We start from the raw sequence: 14,880 nt of genomic DNA on the forward strand, positions 1-14,880 counted from the left end.
TTACTGCTAGTGGTGTTCTAATTCTGGAATGGCGATAGTGACCTTTTCAACAGATAGTGCACTCCTACAACTTCATTGTTACAGTATAGTTCCTGGACCTGTAGAGATGGTTAATTTTATAATGATGTGTTTCAAAAGTCCAACTCTGTGTTGTCTGAACTCCCTGCCCTCCTAGGCCATTTTTGCATTAACGCCCCCGTGATAGAATGGTTTTGTATTGGTATAATGAGATTGTGGTGAGGAAGATCTGAGACACCAAACATATATAAGGTCTCTTTCTGATGGCCATTGAATTTCATGTGCTATTACCACTGGACGGGACAATGAGAGTTCATGGCAGTCCTGTGAAATAGTGTGGGTGAGGAATCATTTAGGCAAAAGGATGGAAGGAAATCAAGGTTTCCAAAACTGGGATTCTCTGACCAACATTTATTCGGTTATTCAGCAGGGGAAGCAATGGGAATTTTGGTTCAAAAATTATTCTAAAGTAGTTAACAGCAGCCATCATAATACTAAATATTATCTTTTGTCAATTAGCTATTTGAGACAATGTGGTGAAAAAAGTGATTGCGTACAGCTCCTTATTGCAGGTCAAAGATATGGTGTCAGTAAGCTTGGCGTTTTCACTACAGATGCTCTAGAATGCTTAAGGGCAATCATGCAAGTATTGCCATGGCAACACCTAATGTTTGCTGATGGCAAGAGGATGAACATGACTACTTGATCTATTTTTAATTGCCTGCTGACTCACGGAAAAGTAGCCTTGACTGACATATTTAGTGTACAAGAAATAAATTGTTGCATACTTTTCACAACAATGTAGAAGATATTTTCACGAAATATCGTGTGAGACTAAATCACACTAATCAGAATAGTTGTCGATTCAAACTCTGTTCTGTGGTTAACCAGCTAATTTAGCATTTCAGTATGAATAGCACCACTGGCTTTCGCATCCACAGGTGGAACTCAGAAATTGGAGACCAATTGCACTGTTGAATGCGGATGACAAAATTCTGTCAAAGGTAATCGCCAATCGGGTCAGGTCTGCTCTGGGGTCGGTGATTCACCCTGACCAAACCTGTGCTGTACCGGGCAGGATTATCGCTTAGAGTCTCGCACTCCTCAGGGATACAATTGCCTACGTGCAGGAGAGAGAGTTGGACACCTGCCTCATCAGCCTGGACCAGGAGAAAGTCTTTGACAGGATATTACACACATATATGAGAGATGTACTCTCCAAAATGGGGAGGGAATTTGCAATTGGACCAGACTGCTCTACATCAATGTTGTCAGTGGAGTTTCAATCAATGCGTGGGAATCAGATAGCTTCCCAGTCAGATCTGGAGTCAGACAGGGCTGCCCTCTCTCTCCTGTCTAGTTTGTGTGCTGCATAGAGCCATTTGCCGAGTCCATCAGGAAGGATGCGAGCCTGAGAGGGGTGACTATTCCTGGCAGCGGGGGCCTGCAGGTTAAAGCCTCCCTGTACATGGATGATGTTGCCGTTTTCTGCTCGGATCCGCTGTTCGTGCACAGACTCATGTACATATATTACCAGTTCGAACGGACCTCAGGGGCCAAGGTAAACCGAGGCAAGAGCGAGGCCATGCTCTTCGGGAACTGGGCCGACCAATCCTCGATCCCCTTCACCGTCAGGACCGACCACCTGAAGGTGCTGGGTATTTGGTTCGGGAGGCCTGGGGCGTGCACCAAGTCTCGGGAGGAGAGTATCAGCAAAGTGAGGCAGAAACTGGGCAGATGGAAGCTACGGTTGCTCTCCATCGCGGGAAAAAACCTGGTCATCAGGTGTGAGGCACTGTCATTGCTGTTATACGTGGTACAGGTCTGGCCTATTCCCAGAACCTGTGCCGCTGCAGTTACCTGGGCCACCTTCCAATTTATATGGAGATCAAAGATGGACCAGGTCCGAAGGGACTCGATGTATAAAGATCTGGGCAAAGGGGGAAAGAACACACCCAATGCCACCCTCACCCTGATGGCCACCTTTGTGTGTGGCTGCATCAAGCTGTGCGTGGAACCCCGGTACGCAAACACCAAGTGTCACTACATACTGAGGTTCTACCTGTCCCCAGTGTTTCAAAGAATGGGTCTGGCCTTGCTGCCACAGAACACTCCGAGAAGTTGGACCGTTCCGTATCACCTGTCCTTCGTGGAGAAATTTATGAAGAAAAACACCTTTGACCAGAAGTCCATCAGGAAATGGTCAGCACGTAGTGTCCTTGAGACCCTTCGGGAAAAGGAGAGGGCAGATCCTATCGAGCAGTTCCCTGAGCAGACTGTCAAAGTCATTTGGCAGAATGCCTCATCGCCAGCACTTTCCAACAAGCACCAAGACATGGCTGGTGGTGAGAAGGGCTCTGCCTGTGAGATCCTTTATGCATGCCTGGACTCTCAGCCGCACCGCATGCTGCCCTCGAAGCGGCTGCAGGGGGGAATGAGACTGTCACACACCTCCTTCTGGAAGGTGCCTATGCAGAAGAAGTCTGGAGAGGAATGCAGTGGTGTTTGTCGAGGTTCGTCCTGAGCAGCGCTGTGACATGGCACTCCATGCTCTGCAGTCTGTTCCCCGGGATGCACACCGAGATGAACATCAAATGTGCCTGGAGGATCATCAACTCGGTGAAGGATGCTCTCTGGGTGGTCCGAAACCTGTTGATCTTCCAGCTGAAGGAGTTTATCCCGACTGAGTGTTGCACATTCCAAGGTCCAGGACTACGTGTTGAGGGACACGCTGAAGCTTGGGGCAACTGCCGCCAAGGTGCGGTGGGGAAAGACCACTGTGTAACGTCTGCCTGCCTAAGCACAGGGGTCTGACGCAGTGAAAGGCTCTGCTGACCCCCCAGCTAAATATATGGATAGTAATCGTACAGACCTGTATATATGAATGATTACTCTGTCTCTGTATGCAAAGAAATGGAATGTTTACGTATGTATGGCATGATCAATTGTACAGATCATCAAAATATTTTACGAATAAAGTATATTTTTGAAACAAAAAAAAACCACAGGTGGTAATGTTGATGGTAACTGCATGGTCTTTATACAGCAAACCCTGATGGAAATGTCTTGAGTTTCAAACTGAGTACACAATCCAATTAGATTTAGATATGCCTGGCCAACACTTAAAATGCTCAATTACATCCCAACTTCAAAAAAACACAATTGCATAAAATTTCAACCATTGCCTGAAGATGAGTAAGGAAGGGATACAGTATTTAAAAGAGATATAGAAACGTTTGAGTTATATGCATATGTACCCCATAGCTTGCTAAATATCTTTATAGCAGGAGAATCAACGTTTCGGGCATGAGCCCTTCTTCAGGAAGGGCTCATGCCCAAAACGTCGATTCTCCTGCTCCTTGGCTGCTGCCTGACCTGCTGCACTCTTCCAGCAACACATTTTCAGTTCTGATCTCCAGCATCTGCAGTCCTCACTTTCTCCTAAATATCTTTATAATAAAGTAACTGAAACATTGCCAATCAACACTTATAGGCAACAAAGGAATTTAGATAATGTATAGGTTCAGTTTGTAATAGAGTAAACTATTACATGTCAGCTTAGTTGGCAACACACTTGGGATTTGTGCTACCAAATCTAACTGCAGAGCATTAAGAACAAGCTCTGTGATTTCTAGAGCTGCTGCAGTCAATGTGGTGAAGATACTTCTACCATATTACTAGGATGAGTTCCAGCATCTGATCCCCTCATGAAAAAAGAAAGGAAATGTGTTTTCATCATTTTGGTTTGTATCTTGAAAGCAAATGTAGGGATGATAATGTTCCCATATTCCTGATACCTTGCCCTATGTGGTATAGATTGTAGGTTTGAGGGTGGTGTTGAAAAGCTTTTGGTGGGTTGCTCTAGTACACCTTGCAATGGTACAATTAGCAATCATGTTGCACCACTGGTGGAAGAAGTGAATGTTTAAGGTGGTAAGAGGAGTGCTGGTCAAAAAAGTTGTTTATATAGAGTCATAGGATCGTGGAGATGTCTAGAACAAAAATAGACCTTTCGGTCCAACTCATTCATGCTGACCAGACATCCCAACCTAATCTAGTCCCATTTGCCAGAACTTGACCCACATCTCTCTAAACTCTTCCTATTCATACACCCATCCAGATGCCTTTTAAATGTTGCAATTGTACCAGCCTCCACCACTTCCTCTAGCAGCTCATTCCATACATGCACCACCCTCTGCATGAAAAGTTGTCCTTTAGGTCTCTTTTATATCTTTCCCCTCTCACTCTAAATTTATGCCTCTAGTTTTGGACAAGAATTCCATTGTCGTACTGATCTTCTTGAGCATTGCTGGAGCTGAACTGTTTTGAGGCAAGTAGAGAATATTCCGTCACAAATAGATTGCTGCAAATGACACAATCTTAGGAAACTGTAGTTCTTATGTGGCCTGATTAGTTAGGTTTCTGGTGATCCCTTGACGGTGGTGGGTAAGCCAATGAATCTCAATATCAGGGGAGGTGCCACAATATTCTAGATGTGATCTAATAAGCATTGTTACTTGTTTGCAAATGGGTTTCACATTGGCATTCACTTGGGCTCCTTTGGATAGGAACATATTGCTATTGTATTATGTGGTACATGTTTCTGAAAGGCTAATATTGCATTAGTCCTATTGCTCTGTATGATACACGCAGTTACTGAATTGTTATAGTGCAGTAGAAGACTACTTGGCCCATTACATCTGCACTGGCTCTTCAAATAAGAATCATTACCTGATGCCTAGGCCCTTTATCCCCATACTATTGCTCAATGTTTCTATTCAAAGACTAATCCAAAATTTCTCTAGAATGCCTTCACTGGACCAGACTCCATATGTGCATTCCGTATGCTAACCACTTGCAATGTAAAAACTGTATTCTCACATATCCCTATTGTCTTTTGCACATCACTTTTAATCTAAACCCTTTTTTCTATTCATTTATGGGATGTGGGTGTCACTGGCTGGCCAGCATTTATTGCCAATCCCTCAATGTCCTTGACAAGATGTTGTCAAGCTTCCTTCTGAACCACTATAGTCACCTGCTGTAGATTGACACCGCATTACTTTCAGGGAGGGAATTTCAGGATTTTGACCGAATGACAGTTAAGGAACAGTAATATATTTCCAAGTCAGCTTAGGTAGTATTTTGGAAGGGAATATGCTGGTGGTGGTGTTCCCATATATCTGCTGCTCTTGTCCTTCAAGATGGAAGTGATCATGGTTTTAGAAGGTCTTGTCTCAGGATTTTTGGTAAATTTATGCAGTGCATCTTATAGGTAGTACACACTGTTGCTACTGAGCATTGTTGATGGAGGGCCTGGATGTTTGGATACAGTGCCAATCAAATAGACTGCTTTGCCCTGAATGGTGTCCATCTCCTTGGGTGTTGTTGGAGCTGCACCCATTTAGGCAAGTGGGAAGAATTCCAATGCATTCCTGACTTGTGCATTGTAGATGGTGGGCAGGCTTTGGTGAGTCAGGAGATGAATTACTCACCACAGTATTCCTCACCTGCTCTAGTAGCCACTGCATTTATGTGTTGGGTCCAGTTGAGTTTCTGGTGAACCTCTGGGGTGTTGATGTGGAAGATTCAGTTATGACAACATTATTGAATGTCGAGTGGCAATGGTTAGTTTGTCTCTTATGGTCATTGCCTGGCATTTGTATTGCACAAATGTTATTTGCCACTTATCAGCCTAAACCTGAATGTTGTCCAGATTTTGTTGCATTTGAACATGGACTGCTTCAGTAACTGAGGACTCGTGAATTGTCCTGAACATTGTGCAATCACTGGCAAACATTCTCACTTCTGATGTTATGATGGCAGTCATTGATGGTTAGGCCTAAGACACCACCCTGAGGAACTCCTGCAGAGATGTCCTGGAGCTGAGATGACTGATCTCCATCAACCACAACCACTTCCTGTGCGCCAGGTATGACTCCAATCGTCGGAGAGTTTGCTCCCTGATTCCCACTGATACCAGTTTTGCTAGAGGTCCTTGATACCACACTTGGTCAAATGTAACCTTGCTGTCAAGGGCTGTCACTCTCACCTGACCTCTGGAATTCAGCTCATTTGCCCATGTTTAAACTAAGGTTGTAATGCGGAGCTTGTTCTTGTTCCCTTTTTTAGCAGGATTCATTCTTTATTACTTAGTGTTTTTCTCTCACACTTACCTGCTGTTTCCATCATTGCCTCTTTGAAATTGTATGGTCCCCTGTCAACAATACTTATCACACCATCAATTGTCAGACTTAGGCAAATCACTCTTGACAACATTATTTGTCATTCCTAAAGGGCCTGCAATGGGATGTCTTTTGCTTGGAGAAATCTGAGCATTTCGAATTACTGTTGACAATATAATTACAGGTCCGAAATATTTTGGATCCTGACCACCTTCTGTGTAGCTGTCTTTGCTGCAATTCTGGGCTCCGGGCACATCAAGGGGCCTGTGCATCACTGTCACAATTTCAACCCACTGCTAAAAAAAGGACTGACTTTCCTATAAGTTACTCTGATTGACTTCACACAGTCAGCAACTGACACTTGCATTACTCAATTGGATAATGTTTTGGAAATGAAATTCTGTATTCCTGGAGTGACCACAAATGTGAAGATTTAATGAAACTACCAAAATATCAAATTACCACTTACTGTGGAGGATAAAAGCAAACTCCACCAGGTTCCTTCAGTACTGTTATAAAACCAAAAATTTGTTGTAACACTCAACTTCAACTAGAACAGTAAAAGAATAGAATTTCTAATTTATGTGTCTGAAAGTTACCCGCTCTTAAATTCAGATGCCCAAAGAATATAGACAAAACACAAATATGAGTGAAGGGTAACAAAATAATCATGAGAACGACAGTTGCGTATCACCCGTCTAAGTTACAAAACCAGATGAGTTGGTATCACAACTTTTTTTGATTTCTTGATGTTACCTATATAGTGGTGATCAGTCTGTTGTTCACTGGTTGTTTGGTTGAACCCAGATCTTTATGGACGCCTTTGGGTTTTAGACTTGTTTCTTGCATTATCTCCGAATGTAGTTTTTCCTGTTCGACAGAAAATTGGAGAGAGCAATTTTTACTGAGAGAGAAATTGATGCAGTTAACATCTGGAGGTTTCTTTACTTCTGTCTGTTTTGTTTTCCTTACAGGATCTGTGGTAAAATGCAGCCTGACCAATCAGAGGGTTGTTACCATGTAGAACCCACCTGATTCCACAACAAATGGTGACAGATAGTATGGAATTAAAGTCTCCAGAAGGTAACACTGTCTCATATGCATTGGTTAGCTTCACTTGTTATTTTCCATGTTGCAAACAATTTCTTATATATTCTCCCCTTTTAAAAGCAACATCCATTTTTTTCTCATTTTTCAGTCCATAGTTGGACAATAAAAAAGTGTAGTCCCTTACACACTGCAAGGAACTAACCTTTGGATAAAGAACATGGAAGAGGGAGCATGATGTGGAGTTGTAAGATGTGAGTTCATTAAAATTTTCATGCCCCTGCCCACCCACACCAGCCCCAAGTCACCAATCACTCCCCACAATCCCAAAGCTGCCTCCGCAGATCAGGAAAAATAGAGTCCATTATCTCCATTCTCTGCCTTCTACTGTCTAGCCATTCTCCAAACCCCACATAATCTGCTGTGAATTTCCATGAGTTGTAATTTTAACTGACATGTCCTTTGCGGAATATTGTTGAATGCCTTCTTGTAGTAAAACTAAATGACAGTCAGAGACATTTCCCTCTCCGATTTGATAAAAAAATTAAATTAGATTTGGTAGAATTGTCTACTATTTTAAGAATCTATGTTGGCTCTCTAACCAGCTAAAATTTCTTCAAATGCTTAGTTACTCTGCCTTCAAATCTGTTATGTCATTTGTGTGTGTTGTATGAGATAATAGTTCTGAAAGGGTTAACGTTGGAGACTGCATTAAGCTCCACCCAATCTGTGATGCTATACGGCTTTGGTAGGGTTATCAGGACAGTAGGTCTGGATCTTAAAGTGGAAAAATTCTCCACCTATCAATAGTGTTAGCAACTGTACATAACTGGTTAATGCAATATGTTCCTGATTGCTATTATCCAACATGTTACACCTCAGGACAATAACCTCTTCATGTTAAGAAGATATAGTGAAAGTTCCTTTACCCTTACACCCAGTCAAAGAAAATGGAAAGGTGGCAGGATCCTTCAATCCCTAAGTTCCACAGTGTACTCTGCCTGAAAATAAACCTTTGGTTCATTGTCTGCTGATCCTTCATCTTGAGCAGTTTTCCTGACCATTTTTGTCAGTACTCTATTGATCCATTTCAGAAGAGGGGGAAGGAGGTAAGACCCAAGTCTACCTTGGCTGGTACAGGACTCAAACTCACACTATTAACATTAGTCTGAACCACATGCTTGCCATCGAGCGAGCTGAACTAACCATGATCCCACTCCCACTCCCTCACTTAATTATAAATTCTAATAACATAGCCAGATGCTAAGCTAACAGGTCAATAATTGCCTGAATCCTCTCACTCATGTATTGTATGGATTTGAGCACATGGAATACACAAATATTGCGGCACAGCAATCCTCCATTCTACTCAAATTAAAACATTTGTGTACAAGTTCATCTAATTGAAAGTAACTTTGTTTTGTAGTGTCAAGGAACAGTTGCTATTGTTAAAAAAAAGAAACACTGCAGAGCGCTGAACTATTTGTCTTGAATCAGCATTGTTGCAGACCTGCTTGGGTTTTGCAGGAATGCTTGGTCATGATTCTACACCCTTGCAACAGTAGTCAACTTGCCAACTTTGAGGGCATTTAAATGGTCATTGGATAGGCATATGGATGAGAATGGAATTGTGTAGGTTAGATGGGCTTCAGATTGATTTCACAGGTCAACGCAACATCGAGGGCCAAAGGGCCTGTACTGCACTGTTATGTTCTATGTTCTAATAAAGAAAAGATACTATTTCATTGGAAAAAGTTTAGAGAAGGCTCACTTGGGAGTTTGGAGAAGTGATCTCTTTGAAACATATCGAATCTTTAAGAGGCTTGACAGGGTAAATGCTGAGAGGATGTTTCCCCTCACCAGAGAGTCAAGCAAGAAGGCCTAGTCTCAAAAGTAAAGTGGTGCCAATTTAAGACTAAGATGAGGAAGAAGTTCTTCTCTCAGAAGGTTGTCAGCATTTGGAGCTCCTTACCATAGAGCTGTGGGGCTGAGTCATGGTGTACTTTTAAGACTGAAGTAGATAGATTCTTGATCAGTGGAGGGATCAAGGGTTATGGGAAAAGGGCAGGAAAGTGGACATGAGGAATATCAAATCAGCCATGATCCTATTGAATGGTAGAGCAAGCTTGAGAGGCCAAACAGCCTACTCCTGTTTCTATTTCTTACAGTCTTATGAGGTTCACCTTCCCCATCCCAATATCCCTTAATACCCCGAGCTACCAACAGTAATTTTACAATTTTCAATTGGTTTAGCTTCAAAAACATTTTTCCAGATTTAAAAGATATTTCAGATATTACGACAGAAAAACACACTGCCAACGTGTAAGTGGATTTCATAAGTACTGATACTTGGATTGACTAAAAGGAATTGACACTAAGCTGATGCCAGGCTGCACAGTTCCTGTCAGATTTAAGGGAATTAAATGGATTTGTGCTGCATAAAAAAAAGTATAAATAATGCTAATCAGAATCATCTTGTCACTCTGATGCATTTTCAGGTTGTATAATAAAAGCTATAAATAATGTTACTCACCATCACCTTGTCACTTTGCCTCATGCATTTTCAGTTCTTTTGGAAAATCTAACATGCATCTGACTTCATCATTTGCTGCTGAGATCCATTGATGCTTTGATTACTTTTGTCATAGTATTTGAAAAATACTTTGTATTTCACGTATGTGCACATTGCATAAAAGTTTAATCTATTGACAAAAAGAAAATGATCGAATTGCGCTTTGAGTTCTGCTAAGGCAGGACTTTAGCCATCTAAATATGATAAATGTTGTTGGGGTACAATTATAAGCATGGTACTTGAACTGTTCAGGTACATACATTCACTGTTAGTAATGCTTGCTTTCCTGGCACTTGCCAAGACTCATACATTCTGCAGCACCCTCACATACCTGGTGCATTTAATGAAGTACATGCCTTACAAGGCCGGTCAATGGGGGAATACACATTATCCCTGTGTCTGCATGGGTTTCCTCTGGGTGCTCCGGTTTCGTCCCACAATCCAAAGATGTACAGGTTAGATGAATTGGCCATGTTAAATTGTCCATAGTGTTCAGGGATGTGTAGGTTATGTGCATTAGTCAAGGGTAAATACATGATAATAGAGTAGGGGAATGAGTCTGGGTGGGATACTCTTTGGAGGGTTGGTGTGGACTTGTTGGGCTGAAGGGCCTGTTTCCACACCGTAGGGATTCTATGATTCTAAGTACCATGCTTACAATTGTACCGCCAACAACATTTTTCATACTTAGATGGCTAAAGTCACAACTGTAACTGTGGCTTATGACAGCTTTGCACAATCCTATGACCAAAGTAGAACGCAAAAACAATGTTGCCCATGTCCTCACCAGGGTTGTGATGGAGCAGGTGATTGGGCTGCTGAAGACATGGTTTTGTTATTTGGAATGGTCTGTTTGGGTGCCACCAATATAGTCCAGGCAGAGTGCCCTGCATTATCCTGGCATGCTATGATCCGTACGACTGTAGCAGGCAACAAAGTGATATGATGAATCCTTAGGAACTGGGGGAACAAGAGCAGTTTGAGGAGGAGAAAGCTACTATTGTCCATGATAGAGCTCAGCGCAGTTGAATGCTAAAGCTAGACAAAACCTCATTCACATTAGGTGACAGCTGGCTGCAGTAGATAATTGTTGACTGGAAAATAGTCTTTGATCATGATACAGAAATGTCGTAAGCATTATGTGGGAAACTTCAGATCACTTGACCCAAAATGTTAACTTTGATTTCTCTTCACAGATGCTGCCAGATCTGCTGAATTTTTCCAGCAACTTCTGTTTATGCCTCACATTTATATATTTGTTTTTGGATTATTTGCTGGCGTGGGATATTCTTCTAATGGACAGTGACTAGTTGCAGGTGTCCAGTGTGTACAAAGTAGCTATGGGTTATTGAGGCTAATTCGATGCAGTCACTAAGGATAGATACACTTTGTGTGGTGGTGGTGAAACAAAAACTAGAGCAAGAGAATTGGTTGTATGTGCAATGGAGTGTTAGCCATGCTGGCTATGGACCAGGGGCAAGTTGGCTTTGAGGCTTCTGCGCCATTATGTTGGCAATGAAGCAGGACTGCCAATTCTTGTCTTTCAAGGATGATCCAGGCACAAGAGGGATTGAATGTCTGCTGACATGTGAGTAGTTATGGGAATGGCATGTGGTAGGATGGGATGGAAATCGGACATGAGGGAAGCCATAAGGATGTGATAATTAATGAAGCTTCACTTCTGATATAGGTTACGCAACTCCTGTTGTGCTGCCAATAAGTTATAGTTTACAATTAATTATTGCATATGCTTCTGTAATGTCAAATTTTACTCACTTTGTAGGATTTAGTCTTAATTTCTGGAAATTACAGATTCAAATCCAGAGGGGAGCTGACACAAACTTTAGTATTTTTTTATTTGTTCATGAGATATGAGCAGACTTGAGTAGGACAGAGAATGGCAAGGGTTTAGGATGCATGGCCAGGAAGGTAGTTGAAGTGAGTAACCTTGTGATAGCCAATTGAGCAATATGGTGTGGCAGAGGCAGATTGGTATAGGACCTTTGTCTTTTGAATGTTTAATGTAAGGCCATTGCTCTTGTATGTCTCAGTGAAGGTATTCATGACTTCACCTTCCAAATGTGTGCAAATGTGAACATCGTCTCCAAACTGTTGTAGTTTAATGACAGAGGATGAGACAGCCTTGTGAAGGGGGAAATGGCACAGGGCAGGGTGTCACTAGGCACACGAACACACAAGATGGCTGCTGAGCCATAAGTTGGCCACTTGACACACAATATGGCCGCCGGACCACAATATGGGGAGAGACAGCAGAGCAAACAAAGATGCTATTTGAGGCCACCACAATGCCAGCACGATGCACTCACAACCTACTTAATTTGTTTAAGATGGGTGGGGGAGAGAATACACATGAGTAGCATATAATGCCTGCCGAAGTGTCTGGGTCCAGTCAATACCTTTGGTAGAAATGCTAACAGTTCGATATGGACTCAATACAAAGTGTAATAGCCAGGGCTGCAGTAATCATCCTTCTCAGGAAGATCCATTAGTGCCCAATATTGCAGCAATGGACTTCCATGCAGACATTGAAACTGACCATGTCTGTACTGAAACTGACAATGAATGCACTGAAATTAACAAAGGTTGCGCTGGAAATGACAATGACTCCACCAAAACTATCAATGATTCTGCAATGTTTACAATAAACAAACTATGGAGACAAGAACATCATCACTAGCCTATTATATTACAAAATATATAAAAGTATCTTGACATGTGCTCCAGGTTGAGAGAAGACTCACAGCTGAACATTGTGTTGTTGGTCTTTCTCTCCCTGGAGCTCCAGTATTCCTTGTACAATAAACACTGTCATTGAACCCTGACTCTGACTTCAAGGTTGGTGATTTCCACCCACAACAATTGGTGTTGTGAGCAGGGTTTGTATTACTGGTGCCCTGGTCGAAGGCCACAATCAGGGAGCCAGGGTGAGAACCATTTGTACCTGCAAACGGGAAGAGTCAGACCAGGCTAAAGACACATTTTCAAAGGTATACCAATTATAATGTCTAACTTGCTCCAGTACTGAGTTTAAAAAAATTAAGTGCATGTCTATGGAGAATAAGTGTTAACTGTATTAACTTTTAGAAGAATCTGCTGCTTGTGCTGAAACAGCCAGAGGACAAACTAGTGCCTGTCTCAACAACCCTCCTCTAAACTGGTTGTTAAGAGGGTTAGCCCCTCCCTGCACGTCCCCCACCCCACCACCACCACCATCATCACCACCACCACACGAAAGTTGGGATTTGAAGTGGGAATTGAAACGCCAAGGGCACTAGGAGTTGTGAAGCACAAATGGCAACATCAGGGATGAACAATGCAGAGTCCGGTTAGAGTTTAAGTTAAAAGGGTGCTGTTTGTCTTTGTAATTTCCAATGTGGTGAGGCAGAGGAGCTGATCACTCTGACCAAGAGCTAAACCTCTGTGGCGCGCATGTAACCAAGGTGGGGAGCGTGGACATTGTGAGTAACTGTGGTACCCTGTCAGTCCTTAGTAGAACGACAGAACTTGAATAGTGGCGGTGACCGGGAAGGTAAAGAGTCCCACTGGTAGAGAGCACACCGGGCTAGAGGTAAGTTTCTAGGCCTATCGGGAGGCGTTCGGTCAGTCGAGGTGGCCAGGAGGATGGAGGAGTCCCAGTAGAGAGCACACCCTATTGAGCCAACTTTCCCAGCTGACCAGATGGTAGTGACTAGTAATCGTGGCCAGGAGGGTAGGAAAGTCCCACCGGTAGACAGCACACCTTGCTAGGAGGCTGATACAGCTATATGGATGGTGTTGGGACAGTATTATTGGCCAGGGGGTAGCGAAGTCCCCACTGGTTAGGAACACTTTACTGTTGGTGGTATCCGGGGGTACACAATCGCTAAATGACAGATCAAAGTTTTAAGGGGGATGCTGCAGGTTCCCTTATTGAGAAATATAAGGCAGACAGACGAAGGTTGACAGGGCTATTGAAGAAAAGTGGTTGGGATCCAACCCAGACATTAGCATAACAGATAGAGTGGATAGATAAACAAAACTGAAATAAAACTAAAAAGATTGGGGTAATGTTAGTGTACCAATTAGCAGGCCTAATTGAACAAGTTGGTGCCTCCACTAGCAGGTGGAGAAAAGGCCAAGAACGAATTGAGGAGCTGGAGAATGAGATAAAGAAGCTGGAACAAAGTTTAGAAAAAGGACAGGAGGAAAAATACATTGAGTCTTTCCCCTCCTACGAAACTGTCCAGCAGGGACCAACTGCTCCCTCTGTTGGACGAACAGCAAGAGTACAACTTATCACCCGTTACTGGAGGAGGAACAGACTCACAGTGCAACGTGAATTATAAACCCTTCACCCCAGGGGAGAGGCAGCAAATTATGGCCTCCCTGGGCAAATTATAGCCCTGGAGCATTAACACCAGAGTCTGGGAAAAGCTGGATCGTTTATGGGTAGGGCACCAACTACACCTGAGAAATATACTCCAGCTGGTCTGGGCAGCTTGTTAGGCAGGTAGTTGGTGGACCCAATGCCACAGCAGCCCAAAACTTTAGGGGAGCACGGTGGACACATGCCTTTGCCCTTACAGCAGAGATAGATGCTTTTCACTGATTTTAAGGAAGAAATTCAGAGGGTGCTAGGAAATGCTTCCATGAACTGGAGCAAGATCACCATCACTCAGCAACTTAAAGGGGAAGGAGCCTCTGAGTATGGGGAACAATTATTTAGGGTCTATCAGGAATGCTCAGAGCAAGAGAACTCAGATTGGGGGGAACCAGGCATTCATCCTTTTAGAGATGGGCACTCTAGTGCCCACCATCCATCCTGAAAATGAGAACAATAATGTCCCAGGATTATGATGGCCTAGTTGATTGAGCTAGCAGGGTGTGGGAGGCAGAAGCTCCTGCAATAAAGGCAAGACCTGACAAAGCAGCCTACTGGAATGGAGGTGAGAGTAGAATAAAACTATTCTGCCACTACTGTGGCTGGCAAGGACACTTTGCTAGAGAAAGTAGGGTCCCACGAGCAGGAGATAGACCAGGGAACAATATAAAAAATGA

Source organism: Hemiscyllium ocellatum, chromosome 3 (assembly GCF_020745735.1).
Source record: "Hemiscyllium ocellatum isolate sHemOce1 chromosome 3, sHemOce1.pat.X.cur, whole genome shotgun sequence".
Lineage (NCBI taxonomy): Eukaryota > Metazoa > Chordata > Chondrichthyes > Orectolobiformes > Hemiscylliidae > Hemiscyllium > Hemiscyllium ocellatum.